General features: G+C 38.1%; 1 protein-coding gene across 1 annotated transcript in view; it reads left to right on the forward strand.

The window, feature by feature from the left end:
• DNM3 (dynamin 3) overlaps window positions 1–21,173 on the forward strand; it is a gene marked incomplete at its 5' end in the record, with an annotated part of 135,180 nt that overhangs the window by 61,264 nt on the left and 52,743 nt on the right. The gene's annotated exons all lie outside the window — the stretch shown is intronic.

A 21,173-nucleotide genomic window follows, 5' to 3' on the forward strand; every position in this document is an offset into this window, starting at 1 on the left:
GTGGCCAGAGTGGCACAATCTGATAGATTATCTGGACCCTTATGAGGTTTTACAGTGCTTCTGTTGTTTGTAATGGCATTTCATTCCCAAAGACAAATGAAATAATACTAAGAAAACCTAATGTCTAAAAAAAAAATTTAAAGAAAAATTAAAAATCCTTCCTTTGCAATTTACACTTACCTTTCCATGAAGCTCAAACTAAGTGCAGTAATAAAATGTAGTTGATATTGAATTAATCTTACCAATTTGATGCATGTGGTAAGGATGACAGTTGCTTCAATCCTTACTGTACCAAAGATGTATAAATGTAAATTCGGTTTTCTGAACTGGAGCTCTCTTTAATGTTGACTTCTAGCTGTGTTGCAGCTAAACCCGTGCCTAGATCCAAGTCTGCAGACGCTCACACACAATTAATCTCACAAATTTATGAATGCCAGAGCATGGAGCAAAATGAAAACAACTGGAGGAATGTATAAGGGGAATAATTGGACTGTATCCAGATGTGCATGTGTAAAACATCACCCATTGACTCCTCCCCCATATCCTGTCTGAAGAAAGGAATTTTTTCAAAAATAAACTGAGGTTATTTGAAAGAAGTTGTGGTGTCTGAATGAAATCTAATAGGCAGGATTAGTGGTAATTAGGTACATTCTTTGCTCTTTTTGTTCTGTTTTTTTCAAGTCTTAGTATCATTTAGTTTAGCCAATTCATTACCAGTTTCAGTGCTACAGCTAGAGCTTTTGCTACACACATTTGAGCTGCAGGATAGAAGCGCAGAATCACAAGGATTGTAGGAGTGTGTGCGTGTTGTGCATGGGAAGTTTTATAAGCTTGTAAATTGTGTATCAGGATACTTCTGTAATGAAGGCTGGTTAAGAAGTAGAGGGACACATGGAAGGTTTTATATAGAGAGAGATCACTAAGCAGGAAAAAAAAGAAATAGCCCTTCCTCATGTTGTATTTGCGCATTGGAATAGAGTGAAGGTAACAAACAAGCTCTTACACATATTTTGTCAAATCACTGGCTTTCAGTGAAAAGGCACTATTGCTTTCTATGCAGTTAGGGCCAGTGTCTTTCAGCCACCACTATATACTTTCTGAGAGATGTACAGTTACAATAGGGGATGGGAAGGGAAGAAAAGAAAAGGGGAAGAGAAGGAAAAAAGCAGAGACTGGAAAAACGTAAACGTTTGCTTTACTGCTTTGTTAATTAAAAAATAAATAAATAGATAAATCTGTCATTCCCTAGTTATTTTGATGCACTTAGAATGTTCTTCCTCTTTTGTAAATTGTATCGCCTACCTTTAAATACTTGTTTGCTTTCTCAGCATAAACTTTTCCTAGACATTTTGCAACACTTATTTTTCTCCTCAAATTAAAATAGCAGGAACCTTGGCTGAGTTTCACAAAACACCCTCACAGGCTTTCTCTACTGTCTTATGTTTACTTTGGTTCTATACCCAAATAGGTTGAGAAAAAAAGAAAGAAAAAAGCACTGAATCTTCTTAAAAGCTGCAATTGATACTTACTGTGGGGAAGACTTGTAATGTTCTTTTTCTAGTCCTTGCTCACACAGCAGTGTCCCTGAAGCCAAGGACATGAAAATAAAAAAAAATTCTTTGGGGTTTGGACCACGAGACTGTAGCCACCTCCCTCCACAAAAGCCTTTATCAGAGAAGCACTCTGTGCCGGTTTCTTTTCACAAAATCGTGTCTTGGATTTCAACCTTTATTTTAGCTCTGCTTAAAATGGAGTTGAAGCAATATTACAGTTTGCCTTCTGTTGAAGGGATAGATTAGAAATTAGGCTTTCTGTCTGTCTTTCAAGGCGTTAGACTTCCATCCCCCCCTAATGGAAAAGGACATGCTAAACTGTCCAGGCAGGCTCATATTGTTGCCAGAGATGTAAAATTCTTGCACTTAAACTGAATGAACACAGCGGCATGATACTGGTTTTACACCAGGTATAAAATTGCCAGACACAAATCTGATTTAAAAGAATATGGTTTTGAACTTAGCGTCACAATGTTTCCACTAGAATACAGTGAAAGGTATTTTTGAGAAATAGCGATGGTCCTTGGATAAAGAGCCCTAGAGATTAATCTGAAAATGCTTTATTGTTGGAAAGACTCTTAAAAAAAATAAAGAAGAAATTCAGAGTTACCGCAGCTCGTCATGTTGATTTGCTGAAGTTGCAGCAGCTGTCGAGGTGAGATCCAGTTGCCTTGGCAACTGCACATATTGTATAACAGTACCACACCACCATCAAACCACTGAGGTGAGAAGTAGTTTAAAAGCATTACTAAATTTTTATGATACGTCTGCTACGTTCTCAACCTTGTGGTTGGCTGAGTTTAGCCAGCTTAGCCTTCTTGGAGCCCAGAAAGAATACTTGTTCAGTAAAAAAAGGGGGGGTATATCCTAATTTGTGGGTTTTTAAAATGCTGAAGCTGTCTCTGTATAACTGTTCTTGTTAATTATGCTAACACTCACAAGGCAGAATTACTGCTGCATATAAATACATTATTAGTCTCTCATTTTTATACCTTCTATTAAAAGTAAGAGTGAATTTATTTCACTGTTTGTGGGTAATGAAAGCAGGAGATATTGAGAAAAATGTAATAAAACTTGGCAGAGAAAGCCCCAAAACATGAAATTTCCCTGGTTTGATGGTTGCATTACAAATTTGGGCAAAATCCCTAACTCGTTCAGATGGTGAGGTTTCTGTCTCTCCTGATCACACCTAGGTGCTGTGCTTTCTTTCCAGTTTGCTTGCTTTCCAATCCTTTGTGCTTCCCACAGCTGTTTAATCTAATGGAATGTATAATCCCTTCCAACCACATTATACACAAGGGATATTTGTTTGCATGCCCCACCCTATATACCATACATTCAACTAGAGAACTTCAAATCTATTCTTTTACCACTCCAGTGGACTCCAAAAGATCCTCAAGGCTCTTTACTAATAAGTGTGTCTTGGTGGAGTGATTTGTTGTGTAAATTTTTCACCTACCGTCATTATTATTTAACTTCTTTTTGTTAATTTTGACAAAGTTTCACATCACCTTGAGTCTTCTTTGGGCTGTAATATTTATGCAGCTTTAATTAGAATCTAGGCAAAAAACAGTGGCTAGGTTCTTTCATACTTTTAAATTAAAATTTAAAAACAAACAAAAAACCCCATGAACAGAAACATGGTATCAACCTTAAGCAAAGCGGAAAAAAGCAGCAAAGAGAAGCAAGTGTTGTGAAAAGCCTGCAAATCACAACCACCTGGTTAGAGTAGTGACTCCTTTGTAACTTAAAGAAGTGACTTCAGTTGCAATGTCCAAAAAACAAACCTGTGAGATGCTGCCCAAAGCACTAGTTAATAATTACTGCATACAGCTTGGAGTCGGCCCAGGTTCTGCAGCGCAGTTGGATCCTCTCATGGGTTCATGCATACCACACTGATTATTGAATGCTGTTTCAAGGTTCAATGTTCTTACTCGTGGGATCTGATGCCTCTAGCGTTGAGCTGTCGAACTATTTAGCAAAGCTGTGTCAGGAGCAGTATGGTAGCGTTTCTGCTGTCTTGTGATCTCATGGTCCATGCAAGTTCAATTGGTTTTAAGCGTGTTGTATAGATCTGAATGAAATTATTTCTTGTTCCTGGGAGCAGATCTAGCAATAGAATATTTTGTAGAAGTTATTAATAGCATATTAAAGAGTTGATGGAATCACTTGTTGCTATGTTTTAGAATGAGGGGGGTTCAAAAGGCATCTCTCCTGCTCAGCTTTACTTGTGGGGACTGGCTTGCACATTCAGTGTCATGGTTGGTGAAGAGAGGCTGAAACTGTGACCTTGGGCATAGTTTGCTCAACTGCCACACTTGGAACAAGGGCGGTTGGGTGCAGTGTCATGTTATGCTGCTCATTGAGCGACTTCATAGCTGTTCTGGAACTGAAAGCGATGTCATCTCACCTGTACAGGTACTTCTGTTTGATAACCTATTAAAACTCAGGGTACACTAACCTGGGTGTAGAAACAGATGCATCTGATTTCCAGATTGGTGCTCTGTATCTTTGTGCAGTGTTGCCCTGCACAGAATGATACCACACTGACAACAAGCAATTTGGCAGGGCTTTCTACCCTTCTTTTCTTTGTTCTCTTGTGTCCTTAACACGGGTGATGCCGTTTGACATTTGTGGATTTTGAAGACTAGGAAGAAACTGAAGTGATAGTGATGAGGGAGGAATCTTCCCTTACAGTAGACTTTAAAGCCTAAGAAACTATCTAGCCCATTTTGCTCCTAGCAGATGCAGTTTTGTTGTGTAGTTGCACAGCTTGACGCTTCGTACTTTAAGTGAGTAGTTGATATGTGAGGCTGTATGGAGGCAAGTCTTAAAAAACATTTTGTAAATCAGTATGTAAATAATCCTCATTTTCCTGACATTATGCAGTTTTGCAGCCTTTGAAATGGGGTCTAACTGCAACATCAGAGAGCATGTTACTGGAAGACTGCCAGATGACCTTCAAGCTTTTAGTCAAGGTGATAAGGATTGCTAGCCCTTGGGACAAGAAATGTTATTAATTTTTTTATGGTGTCGGTTTGAAATATTCTCTAGATGTTCCCACAGTGCAAGTGATGATGATGGTCCTGTTATTAACCTTGAGTTTAGCAGTAAGTTGACAATATCTGCATTTCTCAGACCTGCCTACCTTCTTCTGTTCTCTTCTCATCATAGACCTACAGATTTGAATTTGTAATTTTATCAGTAATCAGAGTATGACTGAGTTCTTCTGAGATATCTCTCTGTATTAACCACAAGTATCAGACCTAATAACTATAGCATTTTTTGTTTGAAACATTTTATTATTTACTTATTTTAGTTGTATGAATGAGTGATCTAGTGTATTAAATCTTCCAGTAATTTTAAATATTAACTTGATTTTTGGAAGCTCTTTTCTATTAGCTGAGGCAACCAAATTACCATCTGGCAGTGAGAGCACAACATCAATACCAGAGCAAAAACTATTAGGAAGGGGATCAGAGAACTGATGAGTATATTAGGCTGTTAATCACCATGAAAGTTTTTGTGTTTTGAGCAGGAGAAGCTTTTTTTTCCTGTATAGCTCTGAAGGCAGTTTTATTCTGGGCTGTAGAGAAAAGGCATCACTATTTCTGATTTGTTGATAACCTGCCATTGGGGAATCACATAGTAGAGGCACTCCTTTGTTCCTCTTCTCATTCATTTGGGGAGTATCTTACTCATAGGTCAGATCCTTAAAGAAATGGTCTTTGAATTAATTCTGTCTCTATATGGGCATATGAGAGAGCTTGATACTTGAACACATTTATTTTGGAAGAATTACTGTAATTCTTTCTTTTGCAATAATTTCTTTTCCCTACCAGTACTGCGGGTGCAGACAAGATGACCACCTGCCCATTCAGGAGATGGAGTTACTGAATCAGCTACTTCAAGTCTTGCTTTCTGTCTGTGTATGTGGTTGTCATCACCACTGGAGGTAACATCCTCTTTTCTCAAGGAAGTGAACATTTATCAGTTACGATCCATAGCTTGGAGAATGTTGTCATGATGGCCATCTTGGCATATCTAGTTGGAGTAAATTGAGAATATTCCCAAAGCCTTGTGTCTCAGAAACATGATGCTATTTTCAGCAGGAACAGCAATTAAGCTGACTGCCCCCACTGAGGCTCCCATAGGTCCAAGTGGGAAAAGCCAGGCAGGTGGTGAGTGCACAAATCATAACTGTGATAACACTGGTCTGGTATCTGCAGAACACATGCAGAGAGGCATTAGGCATGCCCTGTGGATGGAGGCTTGTACAGATGTGCATGCAGTCTTTCTGCAAGAGCTTTCACTTGGCTACCTGGCTTCTGGGAATCCTAAATAAGTGACCATGGCCTGTCTTTTCCAGTTAGGAAAGGTTTCTGTAGGGGTAGATGAGTATTTCCAGGGAAGTGTTGTCACATGGTGCCTTAGCTGGAATGCATCTATTTTATTGACTGCTAGATGTGGGGCCTCAACAAAATTAACACACTGAAACAGGAATAGAAAGAAATAATTTATGTGTGAGTTGGTGTACATTTATATTCTGTTAAAGTAAAATTTGACATTTTCCCATTCATGCAGTCACTTAATAAGCCAGAGAGAATGGAGATAGCACAAGGGTATTAAAAAGCATCAGTGTAAGAGGTAACAATGACTCCAGTCTGAAAATAAGGGTTGTACTAAAAGGAGTGTCATTGATTTCATCGTGTGGGAGTAATAACTGCAGATGAGACAGGTTACAGTACTCGGTGCAGGATCTCTTCTGTTATTTTTCCTAGAACTCTTATTCCATTCCTGGCTGTTGATAAAGGTCATGAAAACAGCCTACAAGTTTCATTGGTGTGAGTAGCTTTTATGTGTTACATCATCTTTTACGAGAGACATCCTATGTGCTAATCCATGTTTCTAAGCATATCTGTTGTGCTGTATATTTATCTAGTTTTTGTCCTTTTGGTTTTCCACCTTTGCACTACCCTTTAAATTTTATTACCTGGCTAAGAAGTGAGAATGAAACTCATCATAGTGGTTTAAACATTTTGCAATAGTCTTGTAAATAAAATATGGCATGAAAAGTTAAAAGCTATGATTCAGTTCCTGTTTCTACTGTTTATCTTGTTAACCTCACTTGTAAGGAGATCCTGTCAATGTCAAATCAGACTTCAGTCTGCAGTTTTTTTATCTGCTAGGTGTAAACAAAACTTTACCATAATGAAAAAACTAAGGAAAAATCTGTGTTTTTAACATTGTGTATTTGACAACATTTTGAAAAATAGCAATTCCTGTCCCGAGTCTGATCTGTATGTTTGTGAAAGCAGCAAATGCCAGATGCTAAAGAACTAAATCTAATAGACTACTACAGTCCCCACGGCAGATGGTTGGGCAGCATTTGGCTCACTTACTGGCTTTATGAATCTCTATTTTCCTTGCGTGGGTTCCTTTTTTCCTTTTCTAATGCAGCTGGGGGCATACATAAGGAAGGATTCCTGGAACCACACTGAATTCCTAGTTTCAAAGATGCTTTGGCATAAGTGGAGGTCATAGCTTAAGTATGTGCTTTGTTTAAAGAAACTTCTGTTTATCAGCCTTCACAGAGGAAATGCACAAGTCAGTCACTTGTTTGATTTCATCTTCTGTTTATGTTGGATAAAACAATATTCACAAACATGGAAAACTGATTTTAAAACTACAGAATAGTAGTTGGGTACTTAGAGAAACAGGTAGAACCTTACACTGCTGAATATGTTACTGGAATTGTTTTAAATGAAAGCATCAAATTACTGTATCTTTGATTGCAAACTCACTGTGACCCATAAAATATTGTATATCTTCCCTTTAGGAATTCCATTTAATAATTAATGTTTAAAGAGAGTGATTCCCTTATGAATATATAAAGAGGAAAACACAAAAAGTTGCCTAAGCATTTAAATGCCAGTGCTCAACAGTGGGTTAAAAATACTGCACATTTTTGGTGAGGCTAGAAAGCCTGATGGGTGGAGTGCAGCAATGGGCGTTTTAGTGTAGTTGGGCTTACTAATCCCTTGCTGAAGTAGAAAAAAATCTGAAATAATAGACAGTGAGAAAGTGGGTTCTTGGGAAGCTGTGTTTGATGATGCCTGTTTAAAAACCTTTTTTGCACAGAAGAGATTAATTTAGTGTTTTCTGCTTCAGGAGGAGCTAGGATTTTAACCATTTTTTAATCACTAGCCTTTTCTTGTAAATACTGTAGGAAAAGCATTTCAAGAACAGCTTTAAACAGTTAGCAAAGCTTGTTAGCAACCACTTGCCAAAATATCTGTTTCTACGTATTCTACCCAAGTTAGAATAATCAAATTAACTGAAAGATGGTTTTTACATCTGGTTTTGAATCTGGAAATAAGTTGATACAGAGGTTCACTGGACGGTTTAATTGCTGCAATAAATTTGCAGTAAACCTTGTGGAAATAATATTTTCTTTTTTCACTGTGAAGATGGCTCCATCCATACATCACGAGAAGCCTGCTTCCTCCTTTGTCTCACTGTTGAGAACAATACATTTTCAGTGAGATTTTTGTAATGGGTAACTACAAGAAAGAAATCCCATCTGTATGGAAAGCTATGGGAAGTGTAGACAACCACAGAGGTAGTCAATAAGCTGCACTGCTAACAACAGAAACTCTAGGAAGAAATGCCTTTTTATTATGCTTTTCAAATATAGCCTCTGAAGATTCCACACGGGTGCTTTGTGGGAGGGCTTTCCACACTGCGGGAGCAGAACAAGTGCCTTTAGGCATCTGAGGTCAAAATGTGAACAATGACTTCAAACATTTATAGTTGCATTTCTCTCTGCTTAAGAAATGAATGATCTCAACAGTTTAGGGATAGTTTATATAGCAGGCTTAATTTGGGAAGAACTGACACTTAATTGGCACAATTTACATGAAACTTAGAATTTTAAGTTCTCTAATGTTTCTGTAATGACCTTCTTTGCTGTGTACAGTGCATGTGTTTCCTATAGCCTTCATGTAAGACATGATGCTTTTCTGCAAATTATTTGCCACTGAGATGACGGACCAACACCCTACCCTACCAAATGGAAAAGATGAGTAGCTACTCCTGGGCTAGGCTGCGACCCAGCCGGGAGGGGATAAAGGGAAGTGTGGTGCGTTATCTCCCGGAGTCTTAACCCATTTGTTTTTGGAGCAAAGCCAGATGTTGACCACTTCTGTGGAAAGTGAAGGTATCTCTATGGGTTGAGTCTCCTGTTCAGCTGGACTTGCCTTTGTGTGCTAGAAGGCAGATGTGTCCCTTTTCTGGGTTTGGTTTGTACTCGCAGCTTATTCTGTAGACTGGCAGTTCTTGTGCTGGGTACACATGGGATGCTCTTGCCTTTCAGCCCCGTACTGAGAAGTAGTTGCACCATTTCTAGTAAAGTTAGCTCTTTAATTCTGTCATTAGGGCCCCTATCTCATGCCTCTGTATTGAGCACCTCTGCCAAGCTGTGTGTAACTCACCACTCTGAGCACCTTCCTGAAGGGCATGGCATTGGAGCTTGGACTTTCAAAAAGTGATGTCAACTTTTGATGAAGATTCTGTGCCATCTTCTACAGCAAAGATGCCAGCTGTAGTGTCAATAGAAAAGAGCAGGGCTTAGTTCCAAAGAACTCTTGTGCTTTGTAAGTCAGGTTTGCTTTTCTGTTCATTCTGTGTAATTTAGCTGAGAGGTTTACACACATTAGTCACACAGTTTTTATTCTTATGACTTTAAGCTGTTGATTCAAAACAGGCACTTGAGAGAATGTGAAGAACGGGCTGGGGAAGTATTGAATTAGTTGTTTATACTAGTACTTCATTTTCTTTAACTTTTTTTTTTTCCCTTAATACCTATCTGTAATAATTTTTACTGCTTCTTAGGTTTTTCAATGAAGAGTTTGAATAAAGCTTGAATACTGGAGCTTTCTCAGCTTTGCCTGTTAATAGGTTTTCCCCTGAACCAAAGTAGTGTGTCATCTTTTTCCATGGTATCCCTCTTTTGGTTTAAAATACCTCATTATCACCAAGCCCTGTACTGTGAATCATTATAGTGATCACTAAAAGTTCTGGTGATGGTGATGGAAATGTTCTTTGTTCCGTAGTTACCTCCAGGAATGTTCAGAACATCTCTCTCCCTGTTTGCTGGCAACCCCAAAACGATACATATCCGTGTGATATGGAAGATGACACTTTCACAGTTATTTTCTGCCTGACTTTCTAAACAAGAATATAAAGAGATACCAGTTTTCCAAATTTGTGAATTTTGATTCTGTATTGAAAATTTCTAGCTTCCCCTCTTTATTTTGTGTGCCATTAGTAAGTCAGACCACAGACACTTTAAATGTCCATGCAGCAGTTTCTTCCATAGCCCTTTCCTAGCTTTACTCCCACCTCTATAGCCTCTAGTCCAGGTCACTGTTTGTTATACATATCAGTAGGTCTCTCAATGTTTTCCTTTTCATCTTTGAGGTACTCTGAAGTACTTTAAAGTCCTCCTCACTAGAGTCTTCTTTCACATCCCCCCACTTCCCTTTTAGGATATGGATAAATAGGGAACAAGTGTTGTGATTCTGAAATTAACAGCTTTTTGCTTTTGAAAGTTGTCCTTTTGAAAGCAAAAAAGTCCTTTTGAAGCAGTTGTGTTTCTGTGTGGATGTGTGTGTGTGAGGGCAATGAGGATTTTCTTAGACCGTAAGTTGAGAATTTACATACTAATTCAAATCAATGAGAAATTAGTTCTTGTAAACTCAGCACCTGACATCAGTAAATATTTGTGTTAAATGATCCTAATAATGAAATAATGAAGATCTTTTCAGTTGTGTTGTTTAAGCTCAGATAATTTAGATTCCAATAATTATTTTAGATTAAGGGAAATACACCTGTTGCTCTATTTAAAATTTCCTCTTCTTCAATAAGCTTGAGAAAAATTCCACAATGTGTTTCTCTTCAAGATGATCTTGTCTCCTGCTGTTCTGAAAGGGTCTGGGATTCTGTTTATGCCGTTGAAAATATCAAGAGGCCACTGCGTTCCCATCTTCACTTACCTTGAAGAAGGAGGTAGCATCTGTTTTGTAAGACTGCAACATAGTTTCACTCTTTTTTTCAAACAATGATCTTCTCTGCAAACAGTCCTCAGAAGCAGTGCTTTGTTTATGTACAAACTCATCTTTGCACTTCAGTAGTTCTTATGTTTAAAAACACTTCTTGCACCAAATGTCCTCACCAGGAAATGTGAGAGCTGAGTGGAGAAATGGCAGTGGAAAAGCAAGAGGACTTGGAGCTCACCTGTAAAGGTGAATTTGAATTTGAAATTAATATGATTTAAAATATTTTAGTTTTGCATTCTTAGAATAAAGTGTGTTATTTTCCGCTGTCTGAAATAGGTTCTCCCCCTCCCCATTTCTAAAGTGCAATTGTAGGGCAGATCAAAATATTTTTGAGGTATTCTGTTTTCATGAGGGAATGTGGATTTCTTTTAACTGTACATTCTCCAGGCTTGGTTTTGGTAGGATTATTTATTAATTTTTTTAAGTAATGGCAACACTTCTGTAAAGTATTTTATTCAAATATACATGCATTTAGCCTTGTCTGTTGCCATGTACTTTTTTTCTGGGAATTGCTAGTAATTACATAGTTTGGTAATGTATTAGTATAAGCCCTTCATTATTCCTAACTATTTCAGTGTAATACAGTATTAGACATTTTATATAAATTTAAGCTGCCAGACAATCTAGTTTTTATGACTTTGGGGATATTCTCAAAGGGGAATACAATGTTATGTCAGCAAAATGAATGAACAGAGAAAAATAATTAAAATATACATTCAGTTTGGGTAATGTAAATGTAAAAAATGGATTACAGAAAATCAAGTTGCTTAATACAGTATTTAAATAGCTCTCAAGACAGACTTTAAATGGTTTTAGTGAACATTTTATTTCAGTATTTTTGAGGCTTTTGAGAGGCACATGGAGGACTTACTAAAATGTTTTCCTTGTTTTGCTGTTGCATTTTGAAGATTTTGTTGTGTGGACAATTTTGTGGTAAGATGTCCTCCCTGCTCTGTGTCTTTGAGTGTTTTGCAAACAAAATTAGTGGAAAAAATGTTTGTCTAATATATTGTTCTTTATTACTTGAGGACATGTTAAAATATTATTGCTGTTAATATTAGAATTCACTATGTGTGAAATTAGGTCATTGACTGCTAATGAGATGCTTAATCAGTGAGACTTAGTTATATGAATTCAGTTCTAGAATGAATGTATAGGTGGAAAATTAGAAATTTGGAGGTTTTAGTACTTGATAGTTTGTTTTACTATTACAGATTCCTTTCTAAAATTCAAGCTTCTACCTGTGTTTGTAAACTAGTTATCTTCTTTTTACTTGGTTTTTTTTTTGTTACCATGGTTCTTTCACAGTGAAGAAATCCCAATAAATCAGTGTTGAGAAATGGTTGTAATACATTTTTTCCCAGCAGCAGCTCCTTGTTGGTTTCAGTATCTGCAAAAGCTAATGACATTAAGGAGTAATGGAGTATATCTTTCAAAGCAAAAGTAATGAGTGAAAGGAGTGTTTTGACATAGTGTTTAAAGGAAAAAAAAAAAAAAAGGAATTTGGTTTCCTGCCCAGAACTTTGACTGACTGTCTGGGAATTCTGTTCCGTATGTCGATGTTATGTAGAATTAGGATATGTATTTTGGAGGGATTCTTTACAAATACAATAGTGTCCTACAAGTTTAAGGCCAGTGTATTGATAATCTATAGTATTTTGGGTCAGCATGGATGAGGACCTGTATTCTTGAAGAAGTGCTATGTTGCCTAATAAATATTTCTCTTCCTTCTGGAGAAGCAGTGTTACCTTTCTTGTCTGTAATACAACTCTGTACTATAAAAATTCAATATTTTTGCAGGCGTGTTTCAACCTTCAGATTTCAATATGCCTTTATGTGTTGTCTTTTCTGTGTTTGCAATAATGTCATTACCTCTTGCCTTGTAATTGTTTGTTTATAGTTCTGAAACTCCTGGAGACTTTCTAGGACATTGTACATTTCATGGGTTCTTTGAAACAGTTGAAGTTGAGCATGTATAGGCAGAGACAAAATTAACATCTTGTTTTCTGACCACTTAAAATCTTGCTTTCTTACTACCACCTCACCAACAATAGCTATCCAGGCTGCACACTGGAAATTTTTAGAGTATGATGAAAATAATTCTTATTTTGGTCTTAGATGTTCTACTAACCTTTTTCTTCATGTTCCCATGCCTGTCCTTGTCAGTTTCCTTTTTTGGAGTTCAGTTAATAAAGTTTGCATTCCCTGCTCATGTTCAAGTACCTACTGAAACAACAGTCCAAGACAACTTAAGGTTAGTTGAGGAACAACTTTGACTATGAGCTTCAGGAGTGTTTCAGTCTGGGACAGTTTCATGGACCCAGTCTTCCTGATTAATATTTCTAAGCAGGCTTCAATCTAATAGCTATTCATTTCCAAGGGCAGAGGTTTACACGTTTTCCCGCACATCACCAGGACTGCTTTAAGTTATCTTTTGTTAAATTCTGAGACACATTTTATAACCCACTCCCTGGAAGATTTGATGGCCAATGTCACTTAGCATTTCAAGGCAATGTTCTTGTTATAAAGTAGAAATAGTGCTTGTTGTTTATTTAATATCAGAACAATCCTAGGGCTACTTTTTTATTTTACAAAAAATTTAGAAATGCTGGTATGATGGAGTAAGCAGGTTTCTGGTTTTCTCACGCTTTTGTTAGAATTCAACAGTTTTCCTTTGAAATTAGGAACCCAGAGTATTTTTATGCCTGGTATATGGAGAAAGGAAGGAGATGCCTTCAGACAGTTGTCTCAGAAGTTAATGTTTTCCATGACCCAAGTACCTTGGCTCGCTTAATAAAATTTAAAAAAAAAAAAAAAAAGGGAAAAAAAAAAAAACTGAAATGAACCTTTCAAAAATGCTGCTATTAAAAAAAAAAAAAAAAAAAAGGAAGGGAGTGTTGGGGGACGACTTGACATCAGAAGCTCTGTCATAGCAGAGTTTCTCTCGGATGTCTGGAAAAAGTCTTATACTTCTGGGATGCTTTCCAAAATATTTTCAGTGACCATTGCCACAGGCGTGAACTTCTTAATGCATTTTGCAGTAATCTCCACCACAGTGAAATTGATTACTGTCTGAAAGCTTTTAATGATAACAAGCAAGTAGGACAGCATAAGTGCCATGAACTAATTTCTGTGCGTGTATTTTGCTGCCTCTTCAGGACTATAGCAGAGACAGATGTCTTGCCTCAGGAAAATACTGCTTTTTTTTTTTTTTTAAATTATGTAATTGCATATTTATTTGCATTTTATAATTTTTATTTTAATAAAGTGTGTTTTTTTTCCACACGTGTATGCACGTGCATACACACAAAGCATCTAGAAATACCAGTTGGTACATAGGAGGTCATTAGAACTGGAAGGGTTCATCCACCCAGACCATCATCACCTCAGGACTGAAATGCAAGCTGTACTCCTATTCAAAGAGAATAGGTTTCAGGAATTGTATTTCTGTTAAAGAAAAAACCAAACAACCTATCAGCAAAATGTATATGTGTGTGTGCATAAATATGTATAAACATGTTTTTATATGCACATATGTATATCTGCAAGAAGCAAAATTGTAAACTGTATGTTTAAAGAAAAAAAAAAAGCTGTTCCCAACTGACGAGCCAGCTCTTCCAGGAACTGGCATGTCATTGTCACTCTGTGCCCTCTGCTTGCACAGATTTGCTGCACCAGAGCCCTTCCTCCTGCACTACTGCTCCCACAAACCACTGTGAATGTTGGATGATTTGTAGTAGGTGAAAAGTGAAAAATAAAACCTTGAGCACCAGTAGAGAAAAACAAGCTGTCATAAGCAGGCTTCGCTACAAGGGATAAAAAGGTCAGAAGATACTTCCCCCCCACCCCCACCTTCAGAGCAGCCAATAGACACATCCAGCAGAATTTTTCCAGACTGTCAACTGGTTCATCAGTTGGGGCTTTCTCTCAGTTTTAAATGCCAGCACCACTTCAGTTCAGAGGAATTGCTGGCTTCTTTCCCAGGCAAGTTTTCTCAAATTCAGAATCACCTTTCAAGATCCTAACTAATAGGAGCTAAACAGAGATTTCCTCTTCATCAGGCCCTTTCTCAGATCAATCCTTTTACTGACGGCACATCCCCACAGCACAACGAGTGAAAGACCAGCCCTTCCATTTCTTTATGAGTAATAAACACGTCTTCTGAAGAGGGGCAATCTTGAATTTTATTGAATTTGTTCTCTCTTCCAGAAACTATTCCACTTCTGTTTGATACACAGATTATATAAAGGCACAGGGAGTACTGGTGAAATAACTGGATTTTTAATTTATTTTTTTTTAATCCAGCCATTCAGGGTCTGCACTACTACAATGGAATGTCCCTCTTTACTGAGGGAGATGAGAGATAGTTAGCCTGGTGCAGCAGGCTTGTTAGCTCTGATTTAAGGACCAGCTTGGTTGCCCAGCTCAGCACTCCCCATGGACTCTGGTTGTTCATTGTTGTGTGCTGTACCCATCCTCTCCTCCAGGCAAGGAGGGAGGGATTCAGGGCTGCTCAGCTCTGAGCAGATGGGCTGCAAGCTTCTACCCTGGTGTGTGTTGCATGAAGGCAAGATGCAGCTTCAGCTTTCTGTAAACCTTCAATGAAAGCTGGACAGCCGTGCTGCAAAATAGTGACATAGGCAGATCCTATTTTGGCATCCTTCTGTGAAGTCTTGAAATATAGCAGGTTAGTAAACTCCTTTCAAGAAAGACACCACTTACCATATCTTGAAGGGATGAATTATTCCAAATATGGAGTTACGAAGTCTTGTGCTCCTATTCCTGAAGAAGTTTGGGCAGAAGGAAAGTGCAGAAATAAATGTAATACCAGTTGAGAGAAAAACAGTGTCACATTTAACATTACCATCAGGTTTACTCCCATAGCTAAATTCAGAAGAAACTCCAGAGATATAATGCATCTCTTGAATTTTTTTAATAATATATTCTGATAAGAAGTACCAAAACATTGGGAAAAACAAGATGATGTGCAAAGAAAAGTTTAGGAAAGATTGTCTTAAAATCAGAAGTTCCAGGAGTACTCCTAATTGCTTAGAAAAGATACTACAAATGTAAAATTTAAAAAGTTAGTAACTCCAACCTGAAATAGCTTGATTCTATAATATCTTCCATTTTGAGCTGCAGTTTCATGTTTGGCATTTTCAGCTTCGGATTGTACAAGGAACTCTTGATCTCCACCATGGCAGAGGGTAAAATCTTGTGATCACAGAATCACTTAGGTTGGAAAAGACCTTTAAGATCATTGAGTCCAACCATTAATCCTACTCTACCAAGTCCAGCACTAAGCCACATCTAGACAACTTTTAAACACATCCAGGGATAGTACTGAGGGAATGTAAGAGTTGTGCTCTTGTGTAAGATGTGCTCCTTTCTTCTAACAGTCTGACTTACCACCCTAAGCTGTTGTCACATTTTGTATTGAGTTTTTCAATTTGGATCTCACATTTCGTTCTATATCATTTTCCTACAATTGTTTCTCTTAAGTGTGGCATAATAGTTCCTCTGTGTCATTGCTGATATTTAATTTTATGTATGTAACAGTTCTGTCATACTGGATTATTCTTATCAATATAGATATAATAGATAAAGTAATAAAACTGCTCTCTGGGTACTGTGCATCTGTTGTGGTGCAGCACAGCTACAGAGTACTCCTGGCACAGGGGAGAGCAGAGAGGGGAATGGTAGTGCATCATGGAGGTGCAATCTACCTGCCTGTGCAGAAGTCTCAGGGAGTGTGATGGTAATTTTTCATTTTTTAACTAAAGTTTTTGTTTGAAAACTTTCACTTGAACATATAGGAAGTAGTCTGTATATATGAGAGTGCTTCTTCATGCCCATGGCAATATTGAAGAATCAGAAGCTCTCATGATTTAAATCTGGTTTCAGTGGCCAAAGAATAGAAATTCTTGGGAAAGTGCTTTATTATTAACAGCTAAAATAATGTAGAAGTTGATGGTGGAACACTGAAGGGAGAATTGCATAGGTAGAAGAAATACGGTCTTGTCATCTGCAGTTTATTAGGTGTTCTTTCACTATGCTTTTCATAAAAATTTCAGAATGTTTATGTATGCATTGTTTTTTCTGTTAAAGCAGTTCCTTCTTCATTTTATAGACAGTTTAGAATTATGTTTTCTACAGCTGTACCTAGGAGCATGTTCAGGCCTGAGTCCCACATAGCTAAGTTGTCTGAAACTGCCTTGTTTTTTCTTCAAAAGTTTGCAGTAATATGCTTCATTTTTCAGAGTAAGGTTTAAAGTCAAGTGTGGTAAAGCAGAGACCATTGTGAAGATGCTGTGCAGCTTTCTAAACTGGGAGAAAGTTAAGCTTAAATAGAAACAGTAAAATTATCTTGGGTATATTTAAAGTTGGAATATGGTTAACTCTTGGGTATTTATTTAAATATTATAAGATTTGCTGTGAGGCATCTTAAAAGTCTGTGTTTTCATCAGATGCCACAGAGGGGGCTATTCTGTACTGGCAGTGAGAGCAGCTCCCAGGTGTAAAGCACTCTGAGCCTTTCCTTTTCAGGAGTAAACAGTCATAGTTTCAGCCCACCAGCAGCATTTTCTTACACTTTCTATTTTTTTCTTCTTTCTTTAATATAGATCACTCTGGCTCAGCAGATTTACAATCCACTGCTGCTTGTATCTGCTCCTGTCTGCAACATGGGGGGGTGGGGGAGTAGTGATCCAGCATCAAAACACATACAGTACAGCATCTTTGTTTTGGTATTATTTTCCACCACTGCTGCTGAACTGCTTTGACAAGTAATTGCTTGGCTTTAGTATTCCACCTAAATATTTTAGCACCCTGACTGCAGGATACCTTTCAGTACAAATGATGCACAGAATGAATCCTGCTGTAAAGTAGCCTTTGTTCTAACTTTTCCAGTGTGGCCTGCACTTCAAGTTGGGAGCTTGATTTCATTGGATTTCTGGTCCCCACAACCAGCTTAGAGAGGTTTTGGTTGGTGTCATGACCCCCCAGTTGGCAAGGGGTGTTGTAAAAAGCATAACAAAATGGAGAGCAAACCAACCCCATTTCCAGTGACGTGGCTGAAAGCGCGATTAGGCTGACGGTTGGGCTGGGACCTGCCTTTCAGAGTCTGAGCATCATGTTTTTGAATTGTCCTGCACAAATTTTGGTAGGATACCAAGAGGGGAGTAGAGTTTGTCCAGCCTGCTGCTGGTGCATAGTAGCCATCTTCATGTGACAAATAAAAATGAGAATGATGTTTGATAACTGAAAGAAGCTGAAGTAATTTAACAATCTCTTTTCTTGGAAGCAAAGAAATTCTGTTTCCCTTAAAATGCAGCTGGCTGTCATTGGGTCCAAGGTTTCTTCTGCTGTTCTGACAGAACCTAAAGAGTTCCAAAATCAGAGAATTATTTCTGCCTCTGGCTGAAAGTGAAGTTCATTAGCTTGGAAGTGCTGGCTGAGACCTTGCTGGGGGGAAGGGAGCTGCAGTTGTATTTTTTGCATCCCTTGTGCCATTTTGGACTTTAGCAGTATTTATTTTTAGTACATTTAAACACTGCAGAAGGAAGAGGCAGTTGTAATATGGCATATTTACATCATGCTGTCAGTTCCTGGCAGCTTACTCGCCTGTCGGAGAACAGAACCAGTCCATTAAGGATGTGAGTGCTACTTATGCCTACGAGTGGTGAAACATTGTCTCAAGGGTGGGAAGGCCTCCCCAGGCTAGCAGGTTCGTTTGTTTTTCTAAGGTGCATTATGGGGTGTGTTGTTTTTTTTCATATGACAGAGACAGGAATGGGCTCTGCTGCCTCCCACTTTTTCCTTCTCCTCTCCTCTGTGTAGGAAAAAGAGAGGCAAAGTCTCTACGTGAGATCAGCATGTGCTGGTTTTTCCCCTCGTGTCACGCGTAAGTTCTCTGCCCCATTATAAAAATAAAAATCTATAAATAAAAAAGAACAAATGCTGAGGGGGACAAACTGGACCCACAGTTATGTGCATGTCATCACTTGTAGAAGTGTGCCTAGCCCCATTCCTCCCAGGCTTCATACATTCCCTGTTTCTTTTGCTGTCAGCCTCTCAGGATGGGAAACGTGGAAACATGCACAGATAGTTCTGGCTGGAGCTTTTTTTGCCCTGCCATAACATAATACTAATTGAGCTACAGCTAAAATGATGTCAGGCTCATCTGCTGTTGACTTAACTTGTGTTCCATTTTATTTTTTTTTCTCCTCTCTGAAAAAAATGTTGCTGTGGGTTTTGCTGCCACGCATTAGTGTTGCAGTAGTACCTTTCTCCTTGAATTAGCAGTATTTAGGTCTCATCTCCCATAGGTGACATGCTGTCTCTGTTCACTCCAAGCGTAGGCAACCTATGATTTCCTTTTCTTGGAAACTGTTCTGTCCCAGCATGTGGGTAGGAGGCCATGTAAATAAATACCAACCACTTCTTAGCCTTCAGTAGGCATTTCCTTTTTCCTGGTGGCTACAGAAGAAATGCTTTCTCACAGTTTGGCATCAACCATTTATAAAACTTTCCTGCTTGTGGATTTTTTGTTTAGACAATCAGATTCTTGGTATAATTTTTTTCAGTGGTTTCTATTTTTGCTCATCTGTGGTTGCTTGGTTTGACAGTAAATAGTGTCTGTCAGGAAAAACTGTCTCATCAGTACACTGGTGACAGTATACTCTCCCTTCAAGAAGAACCCCAGAGGTTCAGATAGTATGTACTCCCTGGAAGCCAAATAGAGATAATTAATTGTGATAAACAGCTATAAATTATCACAGAACTAGGTTCCTTCATCGGAGTTGTTAGATGAGAGTGAAGGTTATACATATATATGATCTTTTGTGGGTAATTTCTAGGATGGCTAAGATAGAGGCAGTTTGAAAATCCATTGCATACTTTTTGTGTATTACTCCCACAGTGGGTTTGATACAATGCTTTTCCAGAAGGGCCTTTGAAATATGCTTTTTCCTCTACTGAGGCCTGTTATGAAGCTGTCTAGGAAAGTGAGCCATTGTTGGACACGCCACTGTATTTTATAGTTTCACTCTTAGATGCAGTCTCATCCAGTTTAGTTTTGCAATCTGCTGAAGCTTTGCCAAGTTGAATTGCGTCTGCCTTCACAGTACACACATCTCAGTCTAGCTAGGACTTCTTCCAGTTCTGCGTGGGGGAAGTTACTTTTATGGATGTCTTCTGGGAAATATGTCTTGAGAAAAATGAGTCCTAGTTTGGTTTGCCCCTTTTGCACGTTTTATGGTGTACAATGAGCTGCTATTACTTGCACATATCTTACTTGAGCCAACCACCATAAGTGGTGTCCCAGTTCACAATTCTCCAGCTAGTGCAATGGATGCTAGACTTTACAGCTGGTTCTGATGCGGGCTAAACAGAAACTGATCCGTCTTGTTTCCCATTGGCAGATAAAGGACTGTGAAGGAATTCTTAAGCTTTCCAATTTTGCTGATTTATAGAACTTCCACAGGCTCTTTAGGTAATTGAATTTACATTAACCTCATTTGGTATTCACTACACAAATTCCAGGACATGAATCCTCTCTCCACTCCATTACTGCCTTGACAATGGCACCAGTGTTAGCAGTACCTTAATGGCCTTTGAAAGTTCTTAAACTCTGTACCATTAGTGCCCCTCCCAGCAATTTTATCATGATATCAAAACCAGAATGAGAGGATGAGGATGCAAGTGTTACCCCTCTTGTCTTTCAGTCTCTTCTACTTAACATCAGGTGTATTTGCAAAAAAGGGAGGTTTGCTCTGGTTTATCCACCAGCATGGGGACCTCAAGGAAGTTTAACACAATGGGAACAGCTAATAATCTTAGAGCTTTTTTGTTCTGTTCATAAAGTAGCTTGAGAGTGTTACTAGTCCTTAATTTGGAGTGGCAGAAAGCAAGAAACCTAGAAAAGGTGAAATTACAGTGATTGTGCTGTAATGAGAGTTGTGTTGAAAATGCTAAAGAGATTAGGTACAGCAAGAGTGAATAGATAATTTCTGCTCTTTAAAGAAATGAGCTGGTTAGATAAGAGTGTAGTGTTGTTTGTGTGTGTTAGATATAAAACCTTGATGATGGGATGATTTTGATTGATTTGTATTATTTTTATATTTTCCATTGGAGGAAAAATTATTCCTAGGATTGTCAAGTGCCACCCCATAATAATAATAGTAATTCTAGATAGAGATTAATTTTATGTCACAGGTTATTTCAGTTGCTATACAGGTGTGGTGGAAGGGTTCTGCATTGATTAGATACTTTATTTTAGTTAAGTCTGACCCTTTTCTTTATAGAATTCAGAGGAATGAAGAATAATAAATGTAGATTCCTATGTGTTTGAGATGGAATTTTTTTATTAGGAACAAGGGGGTTGGAACTAAATGATCTTCAAGGTTCCTTCCAATCCAAACCATTATATGATTCCATGAAATGTGCTAAAATGGTCAGTGAAAAACAGAACTGGAATTGAGGTTTCATTTCTGTTGGAGGT

The sequence above is a fragment of the Chaetura pelagica genome, unplaced genomic scaffold (genome assembly GCF_000747805.2).
Source record: "Chaetura pelagica isolate M959 unplaced genomic scaffold, ChaPel_1.0 scaffold246, whole genome shotgun sequence".
Lineage (NCBI taxonomy): Eukaryota > Metazoa > Chordata > Aves > Apodiformes > Apodidae > Chaetura > Chaetura pelagica.